At 39.4% G+C, this 18403-nt stretch overlaps 2 long non-coding RNA genes across 2 annotated transcripts in view; one reads left to right on the top strand and one right to left on the bottom strand.

Moving 5' to 3' along the window:
• The window catches only part of LOC114139102 (uncharacterized), a 111164-nt gene extending 94948 nt beyond the window's left edge, over positions 1–16216 (top strand). Inside the window, exons 4-6 of the long non-coding RNA XR_003594386.1 lie at positions 1652–1798; positions 9746–9854; positions 12639–16216. This is a non-coding gene — a long non-coding RNA (uncharacterized LOC114139102). The remainder of the gene's footprint in view (positions 1–1651; positions 1799–9745; positions 9855–12638) is intronic.
• Positions 9104–18403, bottom strand: part of LOC114139101 (uncharacterized) — a 32353-nt gene continuing 23053 nt past the window's right edge. Inside the window, exon 3 of the long non-coding RNA XR_003594385.1 lies at positions 9104–9836. This is a non-coding gene — a long non-coding RNA (uncharacterized LOC114139101). The remainder of the gene's footprint in view (positions 9837–18403) is intronic.

The raw sequence follows: 18403 nt of genomic DNA, 5'->3' as shown, positions 1-18403 counted from the left end.
CGGGCGGATCTCATCCACCCCCGGGGCCTTGCCACCGAGGAGCTTTTTAACCACCTCGGCGACCTCGCCCCCAGAGATTGGAGAGCCCAACCCAGAGTCCCCAGGCTCCGCTTCCTCAGTGGAAGGCATGTTGGTGGGATTGAGGAGGTCTTCGAAGTACTCTGCCCACCGGCCCACAACGTCCCGAGTAGAGGTCAGCAGCACACCATCCCCACTATAAACAGTGTTGGTGCTGCACCGCTTCCCCCCCTGAGACGCCGGATGGTGGACCAGAATCGCCTCGAAGCCGTGCGGAAGTCTTTCTCCATGGCCTCTCCAAACTCCTCCCACGCCCGAGTTTTTGCCTCAGCAACCGCCCGAGCCGCATGCCGCTTCGCCCGCCGGTACCCATCAGCTGCTTCCGGAGTCCCACAGGCCAAAAAGGCCCGATAGGACTCCTTCTTCAGCCTGACGGCATCCCTCACCGAAGGTGTCCACCAACGGGTTCGAGGGTTGCCGCCGCGACAGGCACCGACAACCTTGCGGCCACAGCTCCGATCGGCCGCCTCGACAATGGAGGCACGGAACACGGTCCACTCAGACTCCATGTCCCCCACCTCCCCCGGGACGTGTTCGAAGCTTTGCCGGAGATGGGAGTTAAAGCTCCGTCTCACAGGGGATTCCGCCAGACGTTCCCAGCAGACCCTCACAACACGTTTGGGCCTGCCAGGTCTGACCGGCTTTCGCCCCCACCACCGGAGCCAACTCACCACCAGGTAGTGGTCAGTGGACAGCTCCGCACCTCTCTTCACCCGAGTGTCCAAGACATACGGCCGCAGATCCGATGAAACGATGACAAAGTCGATCATCGAACTGCGGCCTAGGGTGTCCTGGTGCCAAGTGCACATATGGACACCCTTATGCTTGAACATGGTGTTCGTTATGGACAATCCATGGCGAGCACAGAAGTCCAGCAACAGAACACCGCTCGAGTTCAGGTCGGGTGGGCCGTTCCTCCCAACCACGCCTCTCCAGGTCTCACTGTCATTGCCCACGTGAGCGTTGAAGTCCCCCAGCAGAACAAGGGAGTCCCCAGGAGGAGCACTCTCCAGTACCCCTCTCTAAGGACTCCAAAAAGGGTGGGTAATCTGAACTGTCGTTCGGCCCGTAAGCACAAACGACAGTCAGAACCCGTCCCCCCACTCGTAGGCGGAGGGATGCTACCCTCTCGTTCACCGGGGTAAACCCCAACGTACAGGCGCCGAGATGGGGAGCAACAAGTATGCCCACTCCTGCCCGACGTCTCTCTCCCTGGGCAACTCCAGAGTGGAAGTATGTCCAGCCCCTCTCAAGGAGACTGGTTCCAGAACCAGAGCCATGCGTCGAGGTGAGACCGACTATTTCTAGCCGGAACCTCTCGACCTCACGCACTAGCTCCGGCTCCTTCCCGCTTTCACCTTTATTTGTGAAAGCAAATTTTAAAAATCTGATTTATTTTTTCAGAATTTTGTGGAAATATAGTATGTATTCTGACATCTGCAAATTCTTTTATTTAAACCATTCCACTGAAAACAAGACTGTATGTTTACCGTTTGGACCAGTACAGCGGAACCCCCGCCTATTTGTGGTTCAGTATTTATGGATTCATCCTTTGTCGGTTTTTTTTCAACAGCTATATGGAAAGACAATGCAGCCTGGGGAGCTGAAAAGGTTGGTGCAATGGCACTTGAAACACAATTTGCTGGCATTTACAAAGCAGTCAGTCAAGAAGCGCCATTCCTTTTCCCTGGCGCTGATTGGCTACACCCCAAGAGTGAAGGTAAAGAACACTGTCGATGTTAGCTTCTGTGGTACTGATAAGATGGTTTCCATCTTGTGTAATAGTGCATGTTAAGGCATAATTGGTTTTTGAACTATATAAGTAGGCAGTTATAAGTGTTTTTAGAGGATCTCAGATATTTGTGGATTTGAGCTACTTGCAGGCAGGTGTAGACTAATACCCCGAGTTATTGACTGTAAACCTGCTCACTAGTATAAAGTGTTTTGTTGTGTGCAATAAGTTGTCTCCCAGAATTGCCCTGCATTTAAATTAATTAAACAATTTTTTAGCTAAAAACGACCAGCTTTGACAGAGAAAAGCAACCCCACAGCATCATGCTACCGCTACTATATTTTGCTCTACTGTAGAGTTAATGTCTTCTGAATGCAGTTTAATGATAATTTTCCTCCATTTAAAGCATTTTCCATGTTGGCAATTTTAATCTCATGTTGCCTGAGCATTTTTTTTTAAATATGTTATATACATTATATATATAAGGCCAAACAGAAAATGGGTTTCTTTCAGTAAAATGCTTTCTTCTTGTCACTCTTTTGTTTTTTTTTAAAGAGCAGATTTCTGGTGTTCATGGCTAATATCTGTCCTGTCAGTAGATTCTCCTACCTGAGCTGTACATCTCTCAAGCTCCTTGGATACTTTGGCTTTCCTGATGAATAATCTCCTGCACCATTTTGGAATGATGACTTGAACAGTGATCTGTGAAAATAGCTAAACTGTTGATATTTTTGTCATCACATGCTGAGTTACATGCATCTGTCAACAATCACTGACAAATGTGACTGAATTTACTCTATTTTAGTAACTTCTGAATTCAGATAGATAGATAGATAGATAGATAGATAGATAGATAGATAGATAGATAGATAGATAGATTTCTTTTTCTATGTACTTCCTTCAATATATGTTACACTAATCCAGAAGTCTATGTAGGTTATAATGCAGCTTTATCAGTTTTCTCCTCATAAGCCTGCAAATCTATTCTCCTGGTGGTGCTGTGCTTAGTAGACAATAGTCCTGCAAATATCAGGGGCCAAGTCATTATCTACTGCTCAGCAGGTGTAGACATTATTGAAGTGTCGAACTAATGATATGTAATGAGCTCTCTGTGACACATGTCTAGCCACCCTTACTGTCATGGGGCCCATTAATATATAACAGCATCATAATTAGTTTTGTTTGAAAGCCAAACAGAAGCTTATAAATCTTTCAAGCAATATTGAAGTTGTGTTTGCACACTGCTTGCAGTTTTGCAATCTGTGCATCTTGGGCCAAAGACACACATTTTTGGTCAGTTTAAATTGTGCATCAATAGTTCCATAGTTTTGCATCAAAGGTTTTTGCGTAGACAAATGACAAGTGGCCTGCCTGTGTGTACAGTTGTGTGTGACTAATTTCTTTCTTTCAAACACCACAATTCCCTGACAAGCAGAGGGATAAATCATTAGTGTTAGTCTGTTTGCTATCCTCTGTAAATTCAAAGCCAGCGACACAAACACAAGACAGTCTTAAAAATTTATATTGGAAATGGTTTTTGATGTTGTGCCCCTCTGCAAACACTTTCAGCTTTCTGCAGGTCGCATAGCAACAGCAAACAAAGGCAGGGCCCATCTCAAGTTTCCTGTGGAGCGGCCAGTCCAGCGTGCCTTTGATCTTGACTGGGAAAATAGCTGAGTGGGCACTACTTGCATTTGTCTTTCATTTACTCTAGGCCCCCTCCACAACCTCCCTGTTCTCCCGAAATGTTCACTAAAACTGCCAAATCTTCATCTGTCCCCAGCAACCAGGACCCCTCCTGGATAATCAGCCATGGCAAAGAAACCCATTTATGCACCACTTGGTTTAAATTGCACATTTTTTTGTTTAGTGGTATAGCTCCTACCTATATTAGGACTAAATTAGTCAAAACCAAGTTTTCAATTTCTGTTATTTGTGTATTTATTCATTTAAAAGGGACAACTTCCATTATTTATGAGACAAAAATATGATTTTGACAGAAAAAAATTCCAATTATTTTTGATACATTCACCAAGTTCCAAGAACCACATTATTATTATTATTGCTTTTTATTACTTATAATATTTATTATACATACAGAATATAGTAGGAACAATTATGCATCTCAATTGATAAACATGCCCCTCTGCAGTTCCTAAACAGAAGGAACTTGATTCATTTCCCATTATTATAATCATTTTGTCACAAACTGTGGGCTTCATGAAATTGACAAACTCTGCAGGAAAACTGACAAACCTTATTTATCTATTAAATGCTTATATTTAATTATCTCAAAGGTTTTCTTTTGTTAAACAAACAGAGCCCTGACAATCCCAAAAAAAGAGCAAGAATGTGAGTAGCACAGTGGAATGGCTCTGCAAACAAATTATGTTGCATGGAACCAACAGGAATTTCACTAATTTAATTAGCAAATCATTTTCTTTGAGACATTATTAGTGAAGCAGTAATTAATCTATAGTTACAAGTCAACACAGAATCACCAACCTTTATTATTGGGATCCCCATTCCAGGCTTCATTGAAATTAAAGAGTGTTAGCCTTGGTTTTTATTTTTTCCAAGTAGTCTCACTGCAGAATTTATTAACCTGTGCCCCAAGACACTGAAGTTAAAGCCTTGTTGAACACTTGAAGCATCCTAATTTTGCCTTTGAAACTCTAAGCATTATGAACTACGAACCTGAGAGAATCATTTGTATGCTCCAGACTTCCCAATGCCAACAGAAAACTGGGCACATTTGATTTGGATAGTCACAGGGCTGCTGGAGAGAGCTCCTAATTCAAAGCTGTTCAAAAGCAAAACATTTATAACCCATTTCTGAGTGTAAATAAATGGTATCAAAGGAAGTACTTGGAGACGAAATATAAATAACTCATATTCTATGCATTTACATGACCAGAGCTGGATGGTGTAATGCATCTTAAGGCTATTGAATGTAGTCTTAGTTTGCTCTCCTCTGTTTTGCTTTCATTGAAACGGCTCAGACAGCTCAGAAGATTAAACAAATTGAAGTGTTACACACTGTTTTGGTGTAATTTACTGTAATTGATGTTTCTATCTGGTGCTGAGGTCTTTAAAAGCAATTGCTTGTGTTTGTTGAAAGGCATGCAGCCCAGTAGGGTGTATTGACTTTGGCCGTTGACTGGTACTGCTGCATTGGCATCTGTTAATGCTCTCCCATTGTTTGACTAAATGACTAACTCCTCTGTAAGGCTGAAGGCACACCTCACTAACTACCAGAAAGGGACTTCAGAATAAGTTTATGCTTTTCACCACTGTTTGCTGAATTCTAGAGGGAATAACAAATTTACAAGCTGAGGAAAACAACATTTTTAGCAATGTACTTTATGGTGGGGTAAATTCTAACACTCTTTGCAGTCTTTGTTGTCTTCACCAAAGGCTTACAAAGTGGTAATCTAACATGGTTCATCCAGTGTTTTTGACTGAACCTTCCTTTTTCCAAATACTTGTATCAAAATATCTACAAAGAACAGCCTGATCCAGCATAACATGTTGTTTCCCAGAAATACGATCCTACAAGTTTTTTTGTCCACTGCATACAATAATGCAGTTTCACCATAAAGTCTAAAGTGCTGAGAAATTAACTCCATGTTAAACCGCAAAATATTAAAACACATCCATGTTTGTTTCTTTTGATTTTAGACATTGCATGGAAAATTCAAAAAGAAATTAGTTTTTTGTTTTTCTTGAAACATTCCCTGATGTAGCATCTTAGAATCAATTATTTTAACTGGTAACAAACTTAAAACTATGAAGAAGATCCAAGAAAGACTGACTCAGGGACCAAACAACATAGAAAGAAATGCTGAAACCTAACAGTAAAATAAATCTTTGTTAATAACTAAACCCTGTTTTCTCCAAGCTATGAATAAGTATGACAAAGAAAAGTCTGCATTCTGCACCGTCTGACTGACAGTTTCAGGTATTGAGTGACACCCTTAAAAAACTGACAACTATTGTTAGTCGTGCCCAACATGTTAGCTTAAAATTCCCAGTGGCTTTCCTGAGTCTTATAAAACTTTGTAACAAACTTCAACTCGTTGTTAATCGTCTCATGCAACAAATTACCTTGTTCTCTCCCACTTTCATTACAGCGCCTGTTTTAGCTGAATCATGAAGCTGTTTTTATTGTAAAAGCTCCTTAAATCCCTTTTAAACTACCTGATCTGCAGCATATGACTGACAGAAGCAGTTCTCGTCTCTCTACCAGGTAAGTTTAGGTGAAGTTTAGCAGCCAACAAAGTATTTACACAGGGAGTTAAATATGTACCTTTTCATGACAGACACGCCCAAATCAGAGCTTTAACAGCATTATACATGCATAATAGAATACCTCCTAATTTTGTAGCCTTTTTATGTGGCACTTGAATGTAAAATAATACTTATCTGCCTATACTATTTATATTACCTATCCATGCAATCAACCAAAATACAACAAAACTGTGTTGCTGTTTGCTGTTTGTGTTTTTCACCCTGCTTTACAGAGTTAAAATAAATCATTTGTTCCATGAGTTTCTTTGTGAGCACAGCTCATTCTAGCTGTTTTCTATTTTGGTTCTGTCAAAGCATGGAAGCTGAAAAAGGCTTTTATTTTCCTTCTGGATGCCTTTATGGAAATACCTGAGTTTTTTTTATATGAAAAGGTCTGTCCTATCTCTTTATGCTTGCTGTATTCTCTTCTGCATGCTTGAAGCACCGCAATATTTACATTGCTCAGCACCTGCACATCTACAAAAGGATCTATTATTATTATTATTATTATTATTATTATTTACTTGAAATGATCACAAGTAATTGAAAAGAACTGGAAGAAAACATGAACAGTGAAAGCTGATTTTCCTCATCTTCTCTTCCTCAAACCAAACTGAACCAGTTTTAACACATTTATTTATAGCAGGTTTAAAATTCTGAATCCTCTGGAAGAAGACTGTTTCAGCATCATGTGTCATCACATTACCTCTGACAAAAACACCCCAAAACAAAACAAAACATCCCTTCATGCTTGTCTGCACCTAAACCCACTTACTAAAATGACTGCAAGTGACACCTGACAACAATTTTAGGACAAGCAAGATATTCAGAACATTTTGAGCCCTAACATGCCTGTTTACTGTCACTTTAATTTATGTTGTTTGTCTTGTGGGCTGTCTGATACTGGGACACTGGCAAGTGAATCTTCAGTCCCACCCTGGATTGACGGGTTGTGTTTGTCAGGGTTGTGGCTGCACTGCAGCAATCTTAAAGTTGATGTTAAATGTCAATGTGACATCCACATAAAATGCCTTGATGCAGGTTTTCACATCTAAACACTGTTTTACTCAATTTATCGAGCATTTATAGAATTTAGTCTTCCTCTCCCACCTTACTTTTCTTCAGATATAAAATTGAATTTGTTATCAAACAGATATAACTTTGGCTGCATCCTATTTCAGCCCTTGATCCTTATACTTAGGTTTTAGCCCCATATTTCTTAGGAGTATGATGTAGCTCTTTGTGTAGAGTAACAATAACACCTAATGGCAACTTCACATAATTAATTAACCTAACAGTCATGTTTTTGGACTGTTAGGAAAACCAAAGTCTATGTGTGAACAGGGAGAACATTCAAACTCCAGGCCAGTATTTGAACCCGAGACCTTTTTGCTGCAGGTTAACAGCTTTTCCAGCTGCGCCACCATCAGTAAACCAAAGCTGTTACATTTATAGTTTTCTAGTAGTTTTAAGTTAAGCAGAGACTTCCCAACTCATGCCTGTCAAATGTGTTGGAAAGTTCTGCTTTGCATTCCCTCCCTGCTGCTGTTTCACTTATGAGTTCAAAATCTATGCAATTGGTGGCTGAGCAGTTTTAACCCAAAGGTGTTGCCGTAGAACAACAACAATGACACTTTGTAGTTTGAGGTGGATCTACTTCTTTTTAAATATTTTTTTTTCTAAAGAAGCTAAAACAAGAAAAGACAGCATAGTATTTCTTTATTTAAAATATAATGTCACAAAAAAGCTGAAAAACATTATAATGTTTGAGTTTGTCTTAATGAAAAATATTGTACCAAATTTGTAAATGTTTTAAATAGATAAATATCCTCATACTCCAACAAAACATAAATATGCTTAAAGTATTTTTGAATATTACTTACTGTATATTTTGCTTTTTTAGAACAATTACATATGGTATAGTTCTTTTTTTTTAGTAAAATGGCAATTCATTCTAGATAAAAAAATATTTAAAAATCTACATTAATTTTGAATATATCAATTCATATTTACATGCAAGTAGAATACTTTTGAGGTTACTTTTTTTGTTTAGTTTTTTTTTCTTTACAAGCATTTCTATTGCTTGTAAAGCACTGTAAATTAAAAATGCTTATAAATCATTGTAATACTTGTAAAACATATGCAAATGATGCCATTTGCATATGTTGTAGCGGCAGAAATCAGTAAGAGTTAAGTAACTTTTGAGGGAGTAAAATAAATCAACCTCTAGGTGAATTTTATGCAGAGGTTGAGGGTTTATTCAGTGTAAAAATATTCCCTGGTATATTGATTGATTTTATCTGTTAAACTGATGTCATTTACTGAGTATTTAACAGTTTTTTTATGATTATTTTTAGGGTTCTTATTTTCTAGTTTTGCTTTACTTATTTTCTGGTATATCTGACATTTACTAACTGTAAAATATATTTACAGTTATGATTATTATTTATTGAGCATGTTATATTGTGGAGGTGTTCCAGACTAAATTGAATCGTTTGATAGGTTAAAAGTATGAATATCCACAATAAAAACATTGAATTTGCAGATTTGACAATAATTGTATTTTTTTCTGTCATGCTTAACTTTTAACATGCATAAAGTTTGAGACCTTAAGGTGATTTTATCCCGATTAACATGTTTGTTTTGACAGATGGAAGGAAATTATGCATTATAATATTTAAATTGACATCATTAGCATTTATACAATATGCGTTTGACATATGATGCAAACAGTGTTGCTCACACTAAACATACACACCAACAAGCACAGCATGTATGAGCTATTAAGCAATACATTTTCAAGATTTTCATCTGATGTTTAAGCTGTGTGTTTTTTCATTTCAGTTAAACTATTTTTAAGATTCTTCCCAATTTCCAATCTTTTGCTCACAATCTTAGTATAGAAAAAAACCCCTAAATTCATGCCAATTTAGCATGATGCAAAGACAAACACCATCTCAATCTGTCAGCCTATATGCTATACACACACTTGGGAGAAAGCAGTGTCTGTTTATGCCATATAGATTTATCACCTCTTAACTATATGACATTTCTGGAGAGAGAGAAGGAAAAAAAACAACAATTATGGCACAGACGGAGTGGGGGTAGGGTGGCATTTGTCAGTGCTCTCGTTGGGGTTCAAAAGTAGAATATAAAATGTCTGTCTTTGTCTAATCCAACACATTTTATTTTTATAACTGAGAAATCTGTTCAGGGACCCCAACATTTTTCCAACTGTCAGGGTGTCATTTGTCTGGAAAGAAAAAAGTGAAGCTGAATTCCCTCCCCCGGTCCGTCTGCATGTTGTGAGGTTAGCTGTTGCAAACAGACAAGGTGGAGATGTGGATGTATGGGAGGTGGATTTATACACTTCAAACATTTTTCAGGCATGGTCACCCAGCCATGCAGAGAGCACTCTGTTGGATCTCCTGATCGGCTCTTTGACATTACTTTTGCCCTGTTGCTTCATCCTCCTTCAGTCTCTGCTGATTTTCAAGGAAGCAGTTGGACTTCATCGTATTGTCCCTCATGTTAACCTCTTTGTCCTCCACGTCTCATTCCCCTCATTCCCCCATTTCCTTGTGCCCCTATTCTCCTCCCTTTGCTTCTTCTTCTTTTCCGTCTTCCCTGGATTCTCCTCTCCAGCTGCCCGCTCAGTGAAGCCGTCAAGCCATTAGTGAGTCCCAGCGATGATAATGAAACCTCGGAGGTGGTCTGAGCCACTGTGGTAGTGGAGCTGGAGCACAAGAGAAAGGTAGATTAGGATAATTACCTTTTCCATGAGGGCACAATGAAAAAAAATCTCACTTCCTGCAGGCCTTGATTGACAATGCAGTGCACAATAATCAGGTCTGACAGCCTTTAGCTGAAAAAAGATAGAATAAAAATTGCATTAAAGTAAGTTACTATTAGTTCTAATGACTAGCATAAGGAGTATCACATATGTGAAAATGTTCCTGTTTTTTTTCCTGATTTTTCAAGGTTTTATCCACATCCCCCACAGGTGTTTATTTGTTGTGTGTGCAGCAGTGGTTTAGGACCTCACACACACTATGGATGCCTAAAACATCACCGCTCTTACTTTGAAGAGCCTATGAGGTCAGGTTTTAAATTATAGTCTGAACCCACACCAGGTATTCCCACTGCAGTCCTGTAAATCCATTTTCCACACAATGCATTTCAAATCAAAGCAGCGTCACCGTAACACGCCTTAGGAAACATTAAGCCATAGTGCGCTACTTTCATGTAAGATAGCATAGCCTCTGTATGCTTTCATGTGCCCACTTTTTTAATGCTTTATTAATAATAACACACTGGCTTCTTCTCACATCACCACCAGCTTCTTGTCCTGTTTTTTCTCTTTCTGAACCACATCCGTCGCCCCATCCAAGCTGTGGCTGCTTTTCCCCTCCCCAGCCCCTCAGCTCTGCCACAGGATTGGCCTGTTGGTGTTCAGGAGGGGGATTATGGGGAACAGCGTGGGTCTTGAGATGAAGAGAGCGACAAAGGCCTATCAGAGGGCAGGAAGTACACAAAGCTCCCACATCATTGGCTGCAGAGGAAATCAAACACATCATAATTTCTTCTAGTCATTCCTTCTCCGAGTGCCGAGCTTTTATTTTTCCCACCCAAAGAGGAGGGGTGTTTGGCAGGAACTGGGAGGTGGGTCAGGTTTTGAGTTACTGTCAGTGAGTTTAAGTGTGTTTACTCTCATATTTACAGGTCTGTAAACACAGAAGTAACCCAGGAATGAGCATGTAGACACTGATCGTACTCACCTCTTCCGATTCTGGCCAAAATACAAAGCAGCCTGCACAGTCCTTGTGCTGCCCAGAATGAACAGTATGAATGGGATGTCTGATTCATGCATGAATCAAACTTATTTACTTATTTAACCTTTTTCAGCAGAGGTGTTACTTTAAAACTGATGGCAAAGAGACACATAATGTAATCTGTTGTTTCCCAGCTGATCCAAAAGTCTTCTATTTGACCAGAAGGCATGATTATGATTATTTATTTATCTTTAATTCCATGCTCCATGTTGTCCATGTTTTCTTTATTTTTGATAGTATATGACTTAGTGTGGTATTCTGGAGCCTAAAAGTTTTAGACATGTTTTTTAGTAACACATTCCTGGCTAACTGATGTCAGTGTTTTGTTTCTCATACGTTCTTGAATTTTTATAGACACGTTAAATTTCTAAATATATTAGTCTACTTTGTTGTCATACTGGTTCTGTTTAAGTAATGTTTAATTTTACAGATGCGACAGGATTCAGACTTCCGTGTGATTAATAAAACGTAACCTAAGAATCAGGTTAATCACAATTAATTTAAAATTTAATAATTTGAAATTATTAAATTGTAATAAATATTAAAATGATTTATTAATCATTTTAATAAATAAAATGTATAAATGTTTTTACACAGGGCGTGGTTATTTTGGAAGACTTTTTCCTGAACTGCTTTATGTATTTACTCAGGTTTGTATCCTGAGATAAACTTCTGTTCTCCACCACAGATTCGGGCTAAAATGATTAAGTAACACTGTTTATATAAATAATGCCACTCTTGTCAATTCAAGTTAAAAATGTAGCTACCACAAGCTGTTTTTTAATGTTAAATTAAAAATTTTATTTACTTATATTAAACAAGCTTAGTTTCGGTTGATTTTTTAAAAATATAAATTTAAATGCCAGGATATTTATAACAAGACAAAAGTCTTTTGCAAGAAGAGCAACATGGATTTGCAGAAACAAAATACTTTCTTCAAAGTCTACTTCCAGTTGGAGGTGGAAAATGTGTCTGACTAATGTAAAATGCAGCCCATCAAATACTAGGGCAGCTGTGTTTGCTTTATAATAAAAGAAAGTATCACCATCATAAAGATGGAGAGCTGAATCACTAACACTAACATTCTTACTCACATTACTGGTAGCAATTTAAAAAAGGTTTAGGAAAAATACACAACCCTGATGCATACCTTTTGTAACGGTAAGAAAGACCACTGAACACACCGCTTATGGACAGAAAGCTCATTAGAAAACCAGTTGTGGGCTCAATCTGAAAAATTTACTTCATAGCAGAAAATATTATAAGTATCAAATGAGTTTCATAAGTGTTTGAGAAGCAGTTCAGATTTTAGTTACTAGCTGTATACTGCTTTGCGTTTTTTTTTTCCAACTATGCTAATATCCAAAATTGAAACAGTTGGAAGTGCAAGTGTTTTGCTAAAGCTAACCAGACAGACAGGATGCAGCCAGTTGACTTTAAAGTGACCGGGAGCTGTGAGTCCGGGCGCCAACCGACTCTCTCCCCTTCGCTTATAATAGATCTGAGTGGTCTGAGGGCCCTGTGGGGGAACCTGGCTCTCCTCCCTGCCATCACTGGCTAAATCGATCGTTGAGGCCATCTCAGCGAACAGACCAGGGGTCAGCTTCAAAGGCCTCCTGCCCACTTCCTGCCACCTGGTGTTCCATATAGGACGATAGGTACATTTTCTTTCCAGCCCCCACCCTCCGTTACCCTTCTCCGAACAGGTTAAGGACATGGAGCCAGTACAGCTCCTCCCTGTGATCTCCTGCTGCCTCCTCCCAAGCCACCCACATGCAGAGAGAGGGTGAGAGATCAGTCCCACACAAATACAACATAATAACACCACCATTTGATGTGAAAATCTGCTTTTGATTTAATTATAGCCCGCAAATGCATATCTGTCTACAATGAAAAGATTTGAGAATTTTTGGCCAGAGCTACAGTTTCCTTTCTATGGTGCTGGTAGGTGTCACATGATCTTAAATCTCTTATCGAGAATGTTTCCCTTTCCATGTGTGCATTCAAATATTTCCTGATTTCGGTTAATAACAAAATAATGACATCAAAAACAAACGTTTTCATGCCACGCATTTTAATCACATTATGATATGTGAGCATCTTCCTCATATTTTAACAAATCAAGTTAAGTAAAGCAAATGGTCTGTTTACGCCAATCAGTCATAAGATTATAACTAATGCCAGGTGCCGTGAGTAATATGTTGTTATAACAGAATGTTCAGCTGAGAAAACCATCAGCATTGGTGTTATTTTGACATTTACCACAGACGTAAACAGTTTAGAAGAATATTCCACCCCCCTAACCCCATTTCCTCCCCTGTGGGCGCTTTAAAAGCTGCTTACAAAAATGGCTTAAAGAACATGACAGCAGATCTTAGGGGTTTAGTCAGCCTCTAAAATCCCCAGATTCTGACCTGATGGGATCTAATTGCATCTGTAATAAGAAACTCTGTCCAAAAAGCTCCCCATTACACATCAAAGAGGGGTCAAAGAAATATTAAAATCTATTGTTTAGGAACTAAACATTTAGGACACCCTCAGATATTTTATAACAGAGCAGATGCAGAGCCTCCTGAAAGTTTTAAATGTACTTTTTCACACTTCATCAGGTTGGAAACATAAACTTGAACTTGTTTGATTAGGATTGCACTAAGCCAAAAACAAAGTAGGAATCAATTGTGATGTTGAAAGAAAAAAACAGAGAATTTTCAAAATGTTTTACAAATAAAAATCTGATGATTGATCTCTCTTTGTTCTATTTCCTCTTAGTCAAGACAAGTGCAACCAGCTGTCTTCAGAAAACTAGTAAGTTCAACATCACCTGTGCATCATTTAATCTCAGTTTGTCAGAAACTGAGGCAGACTTTAGAAGCAACACAGTGCCCTGATTAGGGGGAGTTCCAAATATAATATAATTTTATTATAATGCATGCTTTGCACACATTGTGCTTAAACAAAAGCAAACAAAATTCCTATCTCCTAGGCCCAAATCAGGTGAGATGTATTTTCAAGTGTTTGAAAATTAAGAACTTATAGTCATTTTTTGGATGCAACATGCAGTTATTGGCTCGGGTCATATTAAACCTACCATGCATCAGTTCAAACCTGCTCATCTATAGAGCTACCTGTTAATGTACTCTAAGTGTTATTAGTAAAATAATTTTACTAATAATGCCAGGTCGTTGTTGTAAATAAGAATTAGTTCTCAATAACTCACATTGTTAAGTAAAGATTAAATAAGAAAAATAGTGGGTGGGGCAACAAAACTGGCCCAGGGCCCACATCCTTTTAAATCCGGCCCCGGCCACAAGCCACAAAACGTAAGGAAAAGGTGTTATTGTAAAAACAAAGAGAAAAACTGAAACACTGTTTGGAAAATAACCCTGAATACATAATCCTCATAGTGAAACATGGTGGTGACGGCATCATGCTGTGGGGATGCTTTCCTTCCACACAGTCAAATTGATTGATTGGGATTGTAGAAAGATGGATGGTGGGGCTATTTTGCAAAGAAGAATGAGAATAAATGTCAGTTTCTCTACTAGCTCTTTGTGCAGAGCTAGTAGAGAAATGTCTGGCAGCTGTTTTGGCAGGAAAGGAGGATTCTACAATATATCGACTTGGAGAGGCTTAAAATACACAGCAGACTTTTTAGATTTTCATTTGTTTTAAAAAAATGACAACCGTGAAATATTTCCTTCCATTTTAAAATGTCACTCAACTTTTGTGGGTTTTTACCACATGAAACCAAATAAAATACACCAACGTTTGTGGTTGAAATGTGACAAAATGTGACAAGTTACCAGGATTTGAATACTTTTGCAAGAGCATGCAGACAGTCATAATGTTATGGCTGATCAGTGTTTAACAGGGCAATAAATTAAAGCACTTCTTGGCTCTCACTTGGAGCATGTTTCGTTATTAACTGATCAACAGATCTGCTATGGTATGAATAACTCTCTCTTTCCCTGTTGGTCCCGTAACAAATGGCAGGGCTCTCGGACACACATTTGTGTCTCCATCAGGGCTGTCGTACAATCAGCTCCAAGAATACATATTAATCAATGTCGTTTTTTTTTTGTTTTTTCCTGTTCTTGTCTGCTTATTAAGCCCAGCCATCAACCAACCCCCCCTGCTTCCAATACGTTAGCGGATATCAGTATGTCCACTACTCTTGTGAACAGGGATGAGAAGGAGAAAAAGAGGGAGAGGAAATAAAGGTCTGAGGAGTTTGGCAAAGAGACGATGGAGGCTGAGACAGATGGCATGAAGTCTGCAGCACTCTGGCGTGGCTTGCCTGGTGCTAAAATCCTCCTCTCTCACATTCCAATAAATCCTACCAGGAGGCTGGGGAGTCTGTTACACCACTCCAAGGATCCACACGGCTCTCCTCCCTACCTCCCTCCCCCATACATCAGTGCCCCCCCTCCTCATCAGTGTCTGAGTCTCTGACCACTCCAGTATCTGATTTCTGCTATTACTGAACCCACAGAACTGTCTGCATTCACTTACAGAAATGTATAGATGTGGATCTACTGATAAGATCAGCAGCAGCAGATGAAAAAAATAGTCTTTATGATCGCTCTTATTGAAAACTTTTGAGAGATGGCCTTTATTGTCATTCCAGAGTACAAATCGTATTCTGGCCCAAAACATGAGAGAAACACTGTACAATCCATTTACATTAGAGGAAAAAGACATAAGAAGCTTTTTGATTAGTCTCACCAGAGCCTGCAATCAGCCCAAAGTCTTGAGCAGACACAGTCTAACCAAATATCAGCCTAAACATGCAGCTTGCAGTTCAAGGCTTCCTGTGGGTCTTTAAATCCAAAGTGGACAATAAGTGAGGCTGTGATTACACACTTAGCCCAAAGCCCAAAACTTGATCCCAGACTCCTCAGCAACTTCACATCCGTATTCTGAACTGCTGGATCTCCTTTGAGTTTGCTCTCTTTTTTTCCGACTCAAAGTGGATCATCTCCTAAGAACAATCTAATTTATTTTACGCTCTCTCTCTCTCTCTTCCTCTCTCTCTCTCCCTGTGTTTCTTTCTGGCTTCTGTTTGTTCTAATGAATGACTTCTGAGATAAAGAGCTGCTGTGATGGGGTCACAAAGGGCCTCAGAATCACATTACTGTTAATGATAATAAAAAGAACAATCTGCGCTGAACGTCTTGGATGTTTCCCTTTTCTCCACCCGTATGGACGGGACGTTTTATCTGCTATTGTTTTCAGTGTTGTTACACATGAAAAGCGTATGAAATTAAAATGCATTCTAAATATTGTCTTGTGTTTTGATGTAAGCATTGTCTATTGAAGATAAAAAGGATGCTCTGATAACGAAAAAAAAAAAAGTATACAGCGGTGCACCATCTGGGTAACAAAGTACAGAACCATGCACAACATCAGGCAGAGCAACAGGGAGCAGCGTCAGAAAATATTCCCTGAGGTAACATTTTAAGTGCACAATGAATACCAAAAACACTTAAACTGCAAATATGAATTTCTAACAACTGACAGAGTTATTCTGGTGTAGGTCTTTGTTCGAGTCACTTCCACGTTTAACAGACTCAGATTTATGTTTTCTGCCTTTGCCGAACTGCGTAAAGCATAATTTTAAAAAATGTGCGGAAACTCATTTTTAAAACATTAAGTGGGGACAACTTTCTTTGTGTTTAAACTAAATGCAGGTTCAATCGCATCTTCTGAAAAGCATCACATAAGTGCATCTGAATAAATTAGAAAAAAGTTGAAAAGTTACATATTTCAGCAATTCAATTCAAAAAGTAAAACTTTTACAATATGGGAAATATTACACATACTGTGATATATTTTTCCAGTGTTCACTTTGATGATTAAGGCTTTTTGACAAAAATTTAATTTATCAGAGAATTATTACACAGAATATTTGGTGAAGACTACTTGACTTACTCACTATTATTGACAAGGATGTAAAGCTACAAAAATCTCATTTTAAGAAAGGCTGGGTGTTTTCAGAGTGCCATGTCCAAAGATATTTTGGAAAGTTTAGTGGAAGGAAAACTGTATTAGAAAAATGACAGGGACTGGAATCAGTACTTCAATCACCACTGCACACTGACATATCTGGGACATGGAGTACAACTGTTGCATCTCCCAAATCAGAGACATCCCTTGAAGGGTTTTACCTAGAAAAAGGAGGAAAATGACTCGGCTATGAAAAAAACATAAGATGAGCTGTAGGCCTCTATTAAACTAGAACTTCCTTAACACCTCTGTAGAACCCCAGGCTGATTTCCTTCATGTAAAGTAGGACTAATTTAGCAATTCATGCAAAAACAGCCCTGGTCTAAGGTAATACTTGAAATTTCTGAGAATCTGTGTCTACATTGGCTATAAATCATGAAATCAAAATGTAAAGAAATGAATATCTAAAGCACATCACTGTGTTCTGAAAGCATTTAATTCATTTCAATTTCACTTCTTGAAATACCTGCTGAATTAAATCAAGTTTTCAATAAAATTCTATGTTATTCAGGCGCTTTGTGTTTAGATCCTTCATTGCATTGACATGCAGGTGAAAAACTCACACAAACAGCTTGAGAAACAAAGTTTTGAGCCAAAAACACTCAGCACATCAACTCATATCTCCAGATTTATCTTGTACAGGTCATCGCAGCATCATATGTAGAGGATATCTACATGAATGTGACATTCAGAAGCGGATCATTTGTGGCTTTCCCTCCCCCTCGCCACAGAGACACAGTTGCTGGCTGTCCTTCCTGCGTGGCAGGGCAGTGTGGCGTCCCCAGGCTCCTTGGCGCTGCAGCTGTCACCCACGGATGGGAAAGTGGTAGGGTCGGTGGCTCAGCCGCATGGCTCCTGGCAGCATCCGTCCCACCCTGGCCCGGTGAAAGGCCAGGGATCAGGAGCCCAGCTTTGCGATGGATTGATCGAGGGCCAGCCCTCCATTAGACACCGTCAGAGCCAAAGGTCAGCTAAGGCCAGCGGATGGGTTCTGCGTGTGCAACCTATAGAGTGACTCATTCCCACATCCAGGAAGCCAGTCCTTGTCCACTTTGGCCACTCAGAATAGCTGACCTGTCCCTGATGAGACGATGCATCCCACTCAAATCGCATGTCCACTATCCTTTTTGTACTTTGATGTCAGCAGCATTACGCATTATTGCTGCTTTTAGTGATATTGCTATCTATCTCCTGCCAAATTAAAAGAGCCTTCCCTCTAATTTCCTTCAGCAGAAATTGTTTAATAAATGAGAAGGCCTTGATTTGCACTGATGATCACAAAGCAACACAATTGCTCCAAATTGCTCACAGAGTAGATGGTGCACCACATCGCTCTCATCACTGAGTGGCAACTGCTGCCTGGTGTGGTTTACACGGATGCAGCCAGGCTGTGAAAGGGGATAATTGTGGTGCTAAATGCTGTCGAGGCTGACAGGATCCATTTCTTGACTTGTCAAGGGCACCA

This window comes from Xiphophorus couchianus, chromosome 23 (genome assembly GCF_001444195.1).
Source record: "Xiphophorus couchianus chromosome 23, X_couchianus-1.0, whole genome shotgun sequence".
NCBI lineage: Eukaryota > Metazoa > Chordata > Actinopteri > Cyprinodontiformes > Poeciliidae > Xiphophorus > Xiphophorus couchianus.
Note: the sequence above shows the minus strand (reverse complement) of the source record. Positions and strands in the feature narration are given on the sequence as shown.